General features: G+C 45.1%; 1 protein-coding gene across 15 annotated transcripts in view; it reads right to left on the bottom strand.

The window, feature by feature from the left end:
- LOC103183065 (dynamin-1) overlaps positions 1–15,830 on the bottom strand; it is a 74,860-nt gene that overhangs the window by 15,844 nt on the left and 43,186 nt on the right. The window lies entirely within an intron of this gene.

Below are 15,830 nucleotides of genomic sequence, written 5' to 3'. Positions count from 1 at the left end.
AAAATTCAGACAGCAGGATCATAACTTACACAGCTCCTCTCTCCGAGGCTTCTCTCTTTCCTAATCTAACATAAGAAGCGCTATCCTGTTTTTTTTTTAAAAAAATTATCTGTCAAAAGTTTAGTCTGGGGGTAAGCAGCACTTAAAACTGTGTTGAAAATTCCAATTTCCTCCCAGTAAGGGACTGTCTGATATTGGTAACATCTGTTGCTTTAATAAGATAATTTACTGAACTGTCTGCTTTTTCCTTGCCGAATCTGCGTAAAAAAAATGCAAACCCAGCTGTAGCATTTAAAGCAACGCAATTAAACAAATACTTAAATAAAATTGGTCAGGCTGGGGGTGGGAAGGAAATGGAATTTAGTTTTATAATGCTTCATCGTATCATAACATCTCAAAGCAATTCACAGGTAATTATGTAGTGACTATTTGTATTTTCTTAGCGAACACAGGAGCCATTTGCATACTGCGATGTCCATCAAAGAGCGATGGGATGAATGACCAACTATAAGGAGGACTGGTAACTGGAGAAGGTTAAGGGGGAGGGGGAATCCAATGGAAATCTTCAACATTCTCAAATATTTGGACGAGGGTCACAAGCTCAGAGTTGCCACTGGAAGAGTTAAGAAGGCGTCGGGGAAAAAACAAAGTCCGAAGAGGGTAATTATAACATGGAATGTGTTACCACAAATGGCAGGTGAGGCTCACATCACAGCACATTCCATGTTTAAAATGGAACTGGTCAGACAACTGAAAAGCGGTATTATAAAAAAAGGGAATGGGGAACGAGGAAAGGGATTGGGATTAGAGTGGGTCGCCTCCAGTGAGTGAGTTGGCACTAGAATGGATTCTGCTGGCTGAGTGGCCTCCTTCTGTGCTGCGCTTTTTGATGATGCAATTATCCATCTGAAAAACAAAAAACCTACCCATTTAAGACTCTTTGTAAATGTGGGCTGTGCGATTGGTGATTATGCCCCTTGCTTCCCAGGGCATGACCTCACAGAGTCTGAATCTGATATTCTCTTCAACGACAACTACGCAACTCATTCATAGAGTGGGTGTCGTGAGGAATCAGAGGCTATTGAGATTGCTGATACCCTGTATCTCCGCTAAGTATATGCTTAATGTTTGAAGCTATTTATCTAAACAACCTACATTATAAGAATAATTTTGACACCCACCAGTCTTCTTTCCCAGCAAAGGTTCTCCTCAAAACCAGGACATACACATCTGCGTATTTTGTTGGACAGCAAATCTGGAAGGTAGGTTTGCCAAGTTACAAGAACGGCGCTCCAATGTGATCTTCCTTTTGGAAAAGCTTTCCTGAGAATTAGCCTGACGTACTTCAAGTTACAAGAAAGAGCCCCACTCGCATTCCTTAATTGTGAAAAATCTATCAATTCCACTGATTGATTCCGATAGGTTTAGTTTAATTCTTAAGATTAATCCGCTCAAACAAATACTTCACTGAAGAATTCTCAAACCACAGTTCCTCACGAGAAAAAAGATCAAGTAACACCAAAGCAAGATAGAGTCAGACCGACAATACTTCACGCATGAGGCAGAATTTGCTGAGAGGAAGGTTAAAGAAACCCGCAATGAAAACATGTTGTACTGGGAAGATGGTTTCTGTGTATTCTGAAAGATTAAATGAGGTTGAAGGACCTTCTTCATTCCAAACTTCTCTTGTGACCTTGAGATCCCAGTTGAATCACCAACCGTGTGAGGTAGTAACAAAGCATCTGGCTGCTAGGCTGCCTTGCCAAAATTGTTGAATTTAAATTTAAATTGTGATAAATTCGAAGACTCTCTAGTCCTAAGAGGATGCTTCGTTCTAACACCTATTCTGCATATTCTGCTATAGACCTGCAGTCTCGTAGTTCTCGTCTTGTAGTCCACCTACTTCCAGTAGCTAAACTGGAATGAATGCCTTTACGAAGCATAATGCAAAGAATCCGTCAGTGCATAGTTTAAACACTCTATAATTCCTATCAACGATTCTTAATAAACTGTCAGATTGTGACTTCCTTTGACTTGAAACAGACAAGCGTGCAGGTTAGTCATTTGACCTCCCTCTCAGTGTTGAGCTTTATAAAATCTAACCATCATTTCCCCAGATAATGGCGTGGGTGATCTCTTTCCCCACCCTGAACTCACTCGGAGATAATCCACAATTTAACTGATGGAAACCCAACTCCCAATGTACTAGACACCAGTACTCCAAGTCATCCCATTAGTGGCGCCGAAAACCTTCCAGTAAACCACCTCTGCTTTAAAGAGAGGGGCGATTGATGCAACCTCTCAATTATAACAGCTGTAACAACAGAACTCCCGCACAACTATCAAGAGAGACATTTTTTTGACTGCTGTCATTTTGCCATAATTCTGTTTTACTTGAAGATCCATTTTTTTCCTGCTTACTGCTGTGAAAAATCTTTATCTGGATTAGAACCTGGCAATGCAAGCTTGGGTTGATGCATTGGTGGAGGGTGGGAGGGGAGAGATTATTGGAGTGACTGTTGGAGATTTTGTGTTTAAATCAGAGGAAAACACAGTTAGTTTATTTTACAGAGATCTGTGAATGGCCTGTTTCTCTGTCAACTGCATTTCTTCTTCTTACTAACCCAGAAGACCATGAACTTGTCATAGTTGATGTTGAAATGTTACTCTGGGCCCCGGGAGATTTATGAAAGAGCTGTTGCTTTTTTTTCCCCCTTCACTTAGGAAACAAAGGAACTGGGGTTTATGACTGCGGTGCCTGTCTCAAGCACACGTCTTTCACTTTGTTTGCCTACAAAGTCCCTGCACTTTACATAAACCTCTGTGAAGCACTTTGAGACGTTTTGATATTATAAGATGCTAAACCAAATGCGAGGGCATTGCAGGACAAGGCTGCTGGGAAGAAGCTTTTAAAGAGGAAGTTATATTCAAAAGGATTATCGTGTAACTCTCTCCTCTGTAATGTTACAGAAGGAAACTTAACAACACATAACGTTTCGCCCACAAAATATACAGTAAATTCACTTTACATTATTTCTGTGAATCACTTTGAGACATCTCAAAGATGTGATAAGGTGTTATATCAATCGCAAGAATTATTAATTATTATTATCATTATAACGCCCGTAACTCAATTCTTTGATTGTTCCCAGGTATTATTCCCTTAAAGAACTGGAGAGGAATAATGTTTTTTTTTACGGAAACTGCATCTGTGGTGTTTCAACAATAATAAAACAATTGTCATTGCATTTGAAGGTGCACGTTTTGACACAAAATGGAAATTTTCACTGGATCGTAGCCTATAAGACCATTTGTCTTAAAATGTAAGATTGTACACATAATTATGGAAAATTCCCAAATTCAGACATAATTCAGAAGCTCGTTAAGAAACTGTGGAAAACCAACTTGCAAACAAATGCTGAATTGAAGCATTTTTCACAGTTCTGCACCACCTTAAATGTCAGGATAAAATAGTCTTATAGGCTCAGACTAGGTCTTCCTGTTCAGATAGACGTTAAATAATCCATGGCACTCATCGAAAAGAGGAAGGAGTTTTACCCAGTCCTGGCCAACAATCCTCCAGATAAAATTGGTCACTCACTTCATGTCTGTTTGTGGGACACTGCTGCACACAAATTGCGTTTACCTACAAACTACACACAGTCACTGCACTACATTCATTCATTTCAATGTGCGATTATTCTTCGTTACTGCTCTTAGAGTGAATAGTTGTCTGGCTCTTATTTGGAGGTCTGAAAAATGTGTGAATTGCTGCAGCGAGGGGTATGACTTTTGGCAGCTGATAAAATAATATAATAATAATACTAATAATCCTTGCATTTGATATAGCGCTTTTCAAGTCGGGAGGACATCCCAAAGCGCTTCACAGAACACAGTGTAAAGTGAATTGACTGTATATTTGTGGGCGAACGCGGCAGCCAATTGCGCACAGCAATGTCCCACAAACAGTCGTAGATTGAAAATGACCAATTTATTATTGTTTTTGGTTTTGGAGGGATTATTATTAGGCTCTGTGTGGAGTAAGGAAACTTGCCCAAGATTTCGCCCTCTGCCTGGAATTGGTCTCTCGTTTGCAAAGCGAGTGCTCTAACCACTGAGCTACAGGACTCCACAAGATAAGAGAGGAAATCAGTGTTCCGTGACCACCGTCACAGATCGCACCAAAATGGCAAGTCTCCAAACACACTAGGGTCTGAGGCGACAACATCAGCCCAAGTGCCTCGCTGTGTGCACCCACATCCCACTTTTCCTTGACCTAACACATGTAGGGGGGAGGGCATTAACCAATGCACCTTATTCCCCCACTGCTACTCCACCCAACTCCCCCACCTCCCCAACTCCCACCTCACTCGAAGCCTGGGGTAACGTCTATCCTGGTGGCCCCAACTTTAGCAACAGTTTATGGAGAAATTCCACACGTGTAAAAACATTACGTCCAAACAAACAAAGCAGAGCACTCTGGATGATCAAAGCTCTTTCGCCGCAGAGCACTGTAAGGCTAACAAGCTGCCCTGGTCTCGAAGGATGTTGAGAACCAAGTCCCTGTTTGAAAGCTCTGTCACCATTTATTTATCTTCAGTTACATACAACAGGCATAACATTGTAACTGCATTCCCCCCCCACCCACCCACACACACACATTGAAGTTCGAGGCAACGTCTGAACAGCTAATCTACTCTGCATGGCTTTGGGCACTGTGGGAAACTGATGCCAGTACAAAGGAAGCAGATTAGCTCTTCTCCTCTGCAAAGAAACAGGCCATTTGGCCCAACTAGTTTGTGCCGGGGTTTATACTCCACATGAGCTTGCTGCGCTCGATTGGCCTCCGCGTTTCATCAACAAGATACATGGCCAATCCACTTTACAATACATTCTGTGAAGCACTTTGAGATGTCTCAACAACGTGATAAGATGTTACATCAAATGCAAGGATCATCATTATTATTATGAGCCCCCATCTTTCCTGTTCCCCTCACCTATACCCCTCTATTCCTTTCTCCCGCGTGTGTGCATCACGTTTCGCCTTAAATACACTTAAATGCTTTCTTGCTTTCTCCTTCAACCACAACTTCCAGAAGTGAGGTCAGCATTGTCACCATCCTCAGCGTGAAAAATTACATGCGGAACTAGATAGATTATTACAGCATGGAAAAATCCCATCGAAATCTGCTACTGGCTATCTTCCATATATGCCCCTTGTTCTGGACTCAACAATGAATGTAAACGGCTTATTAACAATCACCATATTGAAACCTTTGATAATTTGATACCTCCATCACGTGCCAACGCCATCGATTCATCTCCAGAGAGAACAGCAAGCTCCACACTCCCAGTGATGAGTCAATGTGTTGCTCTCATCACATGCACAATGTGCTTCAGAAATAATCCACTTCACTTGGCTTCCCCCCATCCCAATAATCGAGAGCCAAACTATTGTGAGTAAGCTATAGAACGAGAGAGATTACCGTGTGTTTGTGTGTGTGTCTGTGAGAAAGAGAGAGAACGAGAGAGGAGAGAAAAAAGAAATGGGAATAAGAGTGTGCGCGAGTGAGTGAGTGAGTTTGTGAGAGGGATACACAGAAACCGAGTCAGACCCAAACCCCCCCCCCATCCCCCCAAAACGTAAATGAAAAAGATTACAGTATACGAAGAGAGAAGCAGAGACGTCGTATGAGAGAGAAAAGAACATCAATCGGGTGCGAAGAGAGAAAGAGTATATCAAAGAGGGATGCGCTTTGCGAGAGAAGAGACGGAGAAAGAATGAGAGAGAAAGAGAGAGAGGGAGAGAGAAAAAGAGTGCAATGGTGAAATAGCTTAGAAAGGAATTTCCCATTTTTCCCTCCCCCCCAACGTGTGTTTATTATTTTTGAATCAAGGAGCTGGAGCCTGTGCTGGAGCCTGTGCTGGAGCCTGTGTAACATATGCTGGGATCAGATTCCAAGCAAGAAGTGGTCTGAATCCAACAGCTCATTTACAGCAGACCAGAGAGGCTATAATGAGTCAAAGGCACCAAGCGGAGAGGCTCAGGCACGAGGTGTTGCAGCCAGGAACCAGAGAAGCATGAACACACACCCCCACCCACCCACCCACCCCCATTACATTACCCACACCCACCACCCCCACCCACCCCCATTACATTACCCATTCCCCCCCACCCACCCACCCCCATTACATTACCCACACCCACCACCCCCACCCACCCCCATTACATTACCCACCCCCCCACCCACCCCCATTACATTACCCACACCCACCACCCCCACCCACCCACCCACCCCATTACATTACCCACACCCACCACCCCACCCACCCACCCCCATTACATTACCCACTCCCACACGTATTCTCACACACGCACGCTCACACACACAAACTCACTCGCTCACACGCTCACACACACACACACTAGTTCACACGCACACGCTCGCTCACACGCACACTCACACGCTCGCTCACACGCGCACTCACATACACACGTGCTCGCTCACTCACACGCTCGCTCACACGCTCCCGCGCTCGCTCACGCTCCCGCGCTCGCTCCCACACAAACACAAGCCACACGCCCAAAATCACACAACTTCACAAATATTGCAACCTCTACATTAAGAGATTTTTGCACATCACTCGATCTCGTTTTAAAAAAAAGCACAATTTATGTGACGTTTCTAAATATTAACATTACAACTTTAAGGTTAATCTTCCGCACCTTTAGTATTTCAGCCCTAATAATCTTTGTTAAGGGATCATTTGAACCTGGAGTTGATTGTGTGTGGAAAGGCGGTGGGAGTGGGAGGGAGTGGGAAAGAGATGAGAAACTATGTCTTTTTTTTTTGAATGACTGAAAATAATAGGTTTGAACTCTACGATGACTTCCAGTATTTGAGCGGTTAAACTGAGAGAATTCTTTTGACCTCTGTTTTAAACGGAGAGGAGTTTCTTTATATATATGTGTGTATATATATATATATATATTTTCTTTAGTGGACTTTCTTTTAGCGTTGCCACTAAATCCGAGTCCCGTCAGTGGGGAATTGCACACCAGGAATAATGCAGTCTTTATTGAGAGTTTCAGGACAGGAAAAGCAATCAGCATATGGACCACAAGTAGGACATATGGAAGTTTTACAGCACACAGTCCACAGCCAACAAAACTCTGCATTCCTCAGCCTCTATATCCAAAGATATGGAACTCCAATCCCCAATGGGATGACCTTATCCCTTATATGTACCTTCACCCTTTAACCCCTTTACCACCAGTCGGCACCTCCTCCATCCCTCTCTTCCTCTCTCCCCCCCCCCACCCTCCCACCACCCCCACCCCCTCCCCACCCCCCCCCCCCCCCACCTCCCCTCCTCCCACCATAGATCACTCCAGGCTGCCACGTCAGTCCCTGCACAAGTGAAGGAGGCTAAGGAAGTGCTTTGGTGCTGCAGTCGTCCTGCGGTTCTGGAGGCAGCCGAGCGGTCCATCCCGAGCCTGAGCCGTCTCGCCTGAGCCTGAGCCGTCTCGCCTGAGCCTGAGCCCGAGCCTGAGCCCGAGCCTGAGCCTGAGCCCGAGCCTGAGCCGTCTCGGCTCTGAGCCGTCTCGCCTGAGCCTGAGCCCGAGCCCGAGCCGTCTCGCCCGGCGAAGGCGCTCCGCACTCCCGCTCTGTCTGCCCAGTGTTCAGACTACCTGTTCAGGTTGATGCTATTGTACAGTAGTCTGCACATTGGTTAGACTGTGTGTGGAAACGTCTTCGAGAGCGGAGAGTACACCAGAGCCGCACACCAGGACCTGCGGCTCTCTCTGCGGCTCTCTCTGCGGCTCTCTCGTCGGGAGCCACTGCGGGACGATCGCGTCGGGGACTGACCGGGTGGGTTACCTCTAACCCCTCTCTCGCTCTGGTTAGCCCGGAGACAGGTAAATGCAGTGGATTTTTAAACTGTTTTTTTTTTTATCTGCGCGATTTGCGTAAAAAGGGGTCCGAGGACTCGGGGTCCGGGAGTGCAGAGTTTGCGCCTTCAGAGCCCCTTTCGCTACTCCCAACTAACGGTACGGTTCAGCCCAGGTGGAGGCTTTGGGATGTCAGACGCATCCCCCAGTGCTTTACTCTGTGCTTTGCTCTCTCTCTCCTCTCTCTCCTCTCTCCCTCTCTCGTTAAAGTTTTAAACAGTATCTGCAGCGCTCCGGTCAATGTGCAAACAATCAGCCAAACGCCATCACCACGTCCCCAGGAACACGTTTACTTTCTTTCTTTCTTTCTTTCTTTCTTTCTTTCTTTCTTTCTTTCTTTCTTTCTTTCTTTCTTTCTTTCCTTTGCTACTGTGCATTGTCGGGCACTGGGGTTTATTAACGCGAGTTCTGTGTGTGTGTGTGTGTGTGTATATATGTGTATATATATATATATATACCAAATAAACAAATAAATCTGAGAGTAACAGCATCTCCGCAACAGTCTCTATTTTCCTTGACGTTAAAGTCCTGTTAAAGAGGTGAGAGCACTCGCTTTGCATAGTGAGAGACCTGAGTTCAGTTCCAGGCAGAGGGTGAAACCTTGGGCAAGTTTCCTTACTCCACACAGAGCCTAATAATAATCCTCCAAACCCAAAACAATAATAAATTGGTCATTTTCAATCCACGACTGTTTGTGGGACATTGCTGTGCGCCATTGGCTGCCGCGTTCGCCCACAAATATACAGTCAATTCACTTTACAGTGTGTTCTGTGAAGCGCTTTGGGACGTCCTCCCGACGTGAAAAGGGGGATATCGAATGCAAGGATTAAATAAAGGAAGGTGACTCGGAGGCGGGTGAGCGGCTGTGGGGGTTTAACTGCAGTGGGTAGGACTTTAGAAGGATGTCTTGTTCTGGACTGTGCAGTGTGTAGGCACTGGACTTAGTGGGTAGAATTTTATTCACATCGATTCAAATTGATTGTGCAGAGGACTTTACAGAGCAACAGGTCTTCAATTTCGTTTTTTTTTAATACTCCCAATACTTTTTTTTAATACAAAGGGACGCATTCGCTGAACAATACTGAGGTTGTCAGCGTGGGTCTAACTGCAATATTCTACACAAATTTAATTTTATACTCTCGCTCACCCCCCAACAATCTCTCCCTTTTCCCCCCCCACCCCCACCACACACACACACACACAACCTCCCCCCTCCCACCACCAGCATCCCATTTCCAAGAGCAGTAAGAGAAATTCGGAGGCTTAAAAGGGTCAGTGCTTGGATACTGCGGGCCCCATGGTAGGAGAACGTGGCCATTTTAATATGGGATTTTTCTTTTCTCAAGAAAACACAGCTTGAAAAATAGCTGGACTCTTTCAACGACTAATGAATCACATGGGGGGGGGGCTTGCAAGACCACCCCTCCCCCTTTCCAAACCCTACCCGCCTACCCCCACACCAGCTTCCCACACCTCACTCTTTCAGACTCCAGTCTGCCAGATAACCTTTAATAATAATAATAATCCTTGCATTTGATATAGCGCTTTTCACGTCGGGAGGACGTCCCAAAGCGCTTCACAGAACACACTGTGAAGTGAATTGACTATATTTGTGGGCGAACGCGGCAGCCAATTGCGCACAGCAATGTCCCACAAACAGTCGTGGATTGAAAATGACCAATTTATTATTGTTTTGGTTTTGGAGGGATTATTATTAGGCTCTGTGTGGAGTAAGGAAACTTGCCCAAGGTTTCACCCTCTGCCTGGAATTGAACTCAGGTCTCTCACTTGCAAAGCGAGTGCCCTAACCACTGAGCTACAGGATTCCTTTGCATTCAGGAACCGCATCTAACTGTCTAATCTGTCAGAAATACAGAATCTGGAAGAAAAAGTGAAAACAGCTCAGGTTCAAGAGATGGAACGTGAAGGAAACCCATTTCTCCCCCCCAGAAATCACTGCCCCGCTAACGCTAACCCACCATGTTTAATTTCTACTCTCTTTGAAGCCTGCATCCTTCGACTGCAAAACAGATGACGTTAATGTAAAACAGATTACTATTAAAACCAGTTTACAGGGCAAGAGTGGGGGGGTGGGGAAGGAAGAAAAAAAACGTCTGTTCACTTAAAACTCCTTCACTGCCAGCGCTTTAGAGTGGAGGGGATTCAGGGGAGGCGAACGAAGGAGAGAGCGAGAGAAGAATCAGTTAGCTTTGACTTCCCACCAACATCTGACTCTCTCAATAAAAACAAATAATTCTAATTTGGTCACTCAATCCATGACTGTTTGTGGGGACGCTGCTGTGCGCAATTGGCTGCCGCGTTTCACCCAAAAAATATACAGTCAATTCGCTTTGCAGTCTATCCCGTGAAGCGCTTTGAGACGTCTCAAAGATGCGATAAGCCGTTAGATCAAATGCAAGGATTATTATTTATTATTATTTATTTCAAGCTCAATTTATTTCCCAACGAACACTTCAATTGTGCTCAGCTGCACATTTCAATCCTGACCCTGAGATCTCCCACCTCGTGAACGAAGAAAAATCCGCAAAACTTTTATCTTTCATCTCTCGGTCCGTTTGCGCGGCTGAGCACCAGGTTGAGAGCGGCAATAAGTAAGGTCGTGGTTAACCCTTTCAAGTCTCTCCGAGGTCAATTTCTGGTATCTACACTTTTCAATGCGTCCTTTAAATGGGCTGGTGGGGGGGGGGGGGGGGGGGGGGGGGTGGGCAGTGGGAGAGGAGTGGGGAACGAGGCACAATTTATACATTCTAACTTTTTAAATAGTTTCTCCTTCCCCCCATTCCTCCAACCTACACACTCAATGGCATGACACACCCATGAGTCTGACCAAAATTAGGCTCTGGGGAGGATAGGAGGGGTGCTTCTGTCTTGTCTGTGAGAAAGAGAGCATCTTGTTTCCCCTCCCCAACTCCTGGCCGGTCACCTTCTCAGGGATCAAGAGCTCAGCATTGTGGGCAAATCTTAGATCCAAAAACTCAATCACAAAACACCAACAGCTACAAACATGGCCCATTCTCTGTGCATTAAGCAATAAAGTTAATCCTGGCACCCACGTGACTTATTTTCTGGTTCGACAGCGCGTAAACAGAATATATATAAACCGGGTGGCTCATGGAGCTTGGAGTTTCCCTGAATCCTAAAGCCCAAAATATTTCTTTTTTTTAAAAAAAAGGTCTATTTATTTTTACCAGGTAGAATCAAAGAATGGTGCTTGGTGTTATAGCTGCGAACAGGTCAACTACTGAAGCAGTGTTCGCATGTCGTGTGTAGGAGAGCTTTGCTCAGACACATCATCTTGTCCCTGACGCCAGTATCCTGATCAACAATGGAAGTGATAACTTGCCGGGTTAAATCAGCTCAGTCTCTCCCACTACACTACACAGTCATATAGTACCTGTCAAACTGATCTTGTGCTCATCAAAACTCTCAGCAGCATTCACCACTCATTGATCAACAGCCTGAAATTCTACCTGGTCTTTGCACATGAGGTCTTTTGGTCTTAAATTGTACAAATCGCAGCAAGTTCTTAAATTCAGTCTTAATTTGGATCGGTATTTAAAAGGGAATCATTTGCAAGCCTATGGGGTAAGATTTGTAGGCGTGGGACTAGTTGGGTAGCTCTTTCAAAGAGCCAGCACAGGCATAATGGGTCAAATACCCTCCTTCTGTGCTGTAAGACTCTATAATTTGGATAACTGTTCTCCTGCACATGGTCCTTTGAAAGAACTTTCCCTTTGCAAAATCCAACCCTATCATAAATCTGAAGACAAAATGGTTTCCACAGGCTGAGGCTGGGTTGAAAACTCAGACGAGCCTCGACGGGGATGGAGGGGTGGTGGGGGTTGGAATGCGGCTTGTTTCATCCTCCGCGGCTCAGACAATGGGCTGAACCTTAAACGCTTAGGAGTCTGTATAATTCACTTCTAAGTTGGAGGAACACCCATAGTGAACAAGGAGAACTCGCCAAATCCCAAACACTTTCCTCCCAACAGTTTGTCGTTAAATAACAATAATCCTTACATTTGGTTTCATGCTTCATACGTCAGGAGGACATCTCAAAGCACTTCACGGGGTTTACTGTAAATTGTAATGACTGTGTGTAGTCTGTGGGCAAACGTGGCAGCCAATCTGTACCACAGCAATGCTCTACAAACAGCCATGAATTGAATGCCGAATTTTATTTGGGGGATTATTGGCTAGGACGCTGAGAGATTAGTGCAGTGGGACCTTCAACACGCACCTGAAGGGGCAGAAGGGACCTTGGTTTAATAGTCTCATCTTGAAGGATGACACCTCCGACAATGCAGTGCTCCCAACAGCACTGGCCTGGAGTGTCAGCTTAGACTCCAAGTACGAGTTTCAAGTCAGACTTGAACCCACAAACTTGTGACCCAGAGGCGAGTGTGCTACAAGCTGAGCCAGGGTGACGCACAAGTATTTCACATACAGGACAGAACAGTTGACTTGCTTTGACCACAACTAGAGAGAGAGATTTCATGCTGAGCAGAGCATTGGTGCTGGGGACGAAGTGGGTCTCAGTTTCATTGCGGCCAATTATTTAACACCTCTAGTCCGCCAAAGGCCTACAGCGCGAGCAATCTCAATTAGGATTGTGCAGGGGGGCAGTCGAGAGGAGGGAGGGGAGGAAAAGTCGGGTGGAATATCACCCAAACCCCTTAGTATGTTCAGCTTCGCAGTCACCGAGTTCTTTGTAGTGGAGATGAAAGGGGCCCTCCTCAGCTGGAGTTCATTTGCTGCCTGCTGTTTCCTTACAGTCTATAAAACTATCCCAATGATGAAGATGAATGTCAAAAACCTAATCCCCCCCACCCGACCCCCCACCCCAACCCCCCACTCCTTATGGGCCACAGATGTGAAGCATTCTGCTTAACCCCTTCAACCTTATCACAAATGGAATAATAAAGCTTCTCAAACATACAGTGAAACCCAGGTTACAGATAATATCGAAGTGGAGAACTCTCTTTTAATAAAGAGAGAATTAGCCTCCCCCTACCCCCTTCCTGCCACAGAACAGGAAAGTCTCAGATTCAACCCCAAGCCCCCACCCCCACCCCACCCGCCTGTTGTTTCTGCTAGGTTAGTGGATGTCAGCCAGGATGGTAATAAGGGACTTGGATTCAGCTCCCCTGGGCTAGAGACAAGAGGGGAGAAAATCAGGTGTGCTATATTAATCCTCCAAGTGCTTTTGAGATGCCGAAATGAACTGTATGTGTGCCTGTTTCCGTGTGGCACGTATGTACCCGTTGAACATATGTGTTGTGCGGGAGTGCCTGTTCCTCATTGGTGTGCATGCCAGTTCCGTGTTGCGCACACGTGCCAGTTCCATGTTGTGAGTGCACGCCTGTTCCGTACATTGACAGGGGGAACACGGATCAGGAGGGGAGGAGAAAGGAGGAACTGTTAAGTGACGTGACTGCTGCCAGTCTCTGATCGCCTGAGTCTTTCCCCCATGTTTTCCCCAGAAACATGTGGTTTGGAATGGCGGGGGGAAGGGGAGGGATGGCTAAAGCTCATATGGCTGGAGAGGAAATGGGAGCGTTCCTGACCTGACATCCCTATCCTCAATCCAGCCTGCTTGCACTTTATTTCTATCTCTCTCTCTCTCTCTCTCTCTCTCTCCCTCTCTATGTTTGAGCATTTAACACACTCTTAATTGCTCCCTTTCTAAAACTCTTTATCTCTGTACCTCCATCCTCAGTTCTCACTTTCTTTCTCCCTTCGCTCTGAGCCTGTCGACTTGCATTAGCACACAAGCCGTGTGGGCCCATAACATCTGGATTCATTAAACTGCTCAGTAGTGACTTCCTGCAGATGTAGAAGTATTCGATAGATCAACAGAACTAGGCAAATGACTGGCATGCTGAAGAGTACAATTATAGACAAAAAAGTGCATACTTTTCCATTAACCCTCCAATTGCCAACATCTGTTACCATTTAAAGAAAACAGTATTCCTCATTGTAGCAGACTCCCAAGTGCTAAGTGTACACACACGTATATAAATATATATATACACATATCCACACACACACACACACACAATTGTACACATATCTATACGTGTCTGGACTTGTGCATAAACATGCATCCACGTTTGTATATATATGTATAGGTGTTTGCATAGGTGTTAAACAGTCTACACGTAAGTGTGAATAACTGTGCGGATGTGTAAGTGTGTGTGTGCACATGAGTAAGTGTGTGCATCTGTAAGTGTGTATGCATGTACAAAAATCTGGGGTTTAGCATGTGTGTAAGCAAGTTCACGTATGTGCTAGTTTGAAAACTTTCACAAGTACACAGTTGAGGTGGGAACGAACTCTGTGGCAAGAAAAAGCTACCAGTTGTCATTCCAGGACCAGTTACTTTAAGAGGTCTCAGAGAGGCTTGAGTTGAAGAGGGCATCGCTGCCATATGTGTGAGGGAACTTAGAAGTTTGTAAACATTCGTAGAGAGTTATTGTTCACAAGATTAAAATCACCCATTTGATCTCTTCTTTCCAGAATACGTTTTGTCCATAAAATACAGTTACCCCTCTTTATACAATATCCTATAGCTGCTTTTGAGACGTCTCGATGACCTGATAAGGCACTATACCAAATGCAAGGATTATTATATTATTATTATCAGCAGCTGTATCACCTTCCCATTATAGCATTGAGGTTTTTCTTAAATTAGCCCATTATCTTGGTCTCAACCAACATTCCTGATATCCCATTCCAGGTGTTCGCTCCCCTCTGTGGAAAGAAACACTTCCTGGTCTTAAGTCTTAAAATTACTCATTACACCCCTGAACCTGTGCCCTTGTGTTCTTCTGCTTGGCACAACTGAAAGCATAGTTCTCAATCTCATTTAGTATCTTACATTTCTCGATAAGATCCTTGCAGAGGTGCAACTTTCAATCAAGATCTACAAATGGATTGGATGAAACCCATGATGGGTTACATGTTTTGCCAGGAATATGGAGGGAGCGGGCTTGATGGGCCAAATGGCCTTTTTCCATCCCATCCTCTCTGATCTGTAAAGAGTCAACCTCTACTTCGGAAACCACTAGATGGAGCCAGAAGCATCGAATGACTTCCTTTTTCTGCAAAGAGCCTCCAAGAGCCTCCACAAGTCACAAGGCAAACCACTGACCAAACCCAAGCCCAGTGTGGCTCACATCTGTTTGTGAAACAGATGCTGAAACAGAGGCCTGAAGTTACCAAAAGATCAAGTTGCTCCCAATTTAGAAATCCGGGGAGGAAAATAGCAATCTTTGTTTTCTTATTCCAAGGTTTATAAATCCTACCACATCCTGGCACCTTCTTATCTCTCTGATCTGCTCCTATCCCACTTCTCTGCTCACCCCCTTTGCTTGGGAAGCTTGTGCTTGCTACATGTCACCTCCCTGTTCCGTGCCACCATCAGAGGCCAAGCCTTTAGTCACTACGCCCCGAATCTCTGGAACTCTACCCTTCCATTGCTCCCCCTCTCTATCCGTCTTTAAAGCCTGCCTTAAAATCTACCTCTTCGAATGCACCTATGGCCACCTCCCCCTTCCTCCTTTTTTCCCACTCAGCATTTTATCCCATCTTTGTAAAACCGCTCTGAGACATCACCCTTTATGAATGTTGCTGTCTAAATCCAATTTATTGGTATCATTAATCCAATCTGGCTTCCCCCGGAATATAAATATATAAATCCATATTATGCCTGTACTGCTATTCCCTGTTTCTCCAAGTCATCCTTTTCTTTAATCCCAATGTGAAACACAAACACCAGCTGTGGATGTAAACTCAAGCATCTTTTGGACCTGACTATGGGCATTCCTTGGCAAAAGGGGAGCACAGAATAATA

The sequence above is a fragment of the Callorhinchus milii genome, unplaced genomic scaffold, assembly GCF_018977255.1.
Source record: "Callorhinchus milii isolate IMCB2004 unplaced genomic scaffold, IMCB_Cmil_1.0 Scaffold8, whole genome shotgun sequence".
NCBI classification, from domain to species: Eukaryota; Metazoa; Chordata; class Chondrichthyes; order Chimaeriformes; family Callorhinchidae; genus Callorhinchus; species Callorhinchus milii.
Note: the sequence above shows the minus strand (reverse complement) of the source record. Positions and strands in the feature narration are given on the sequence as shown.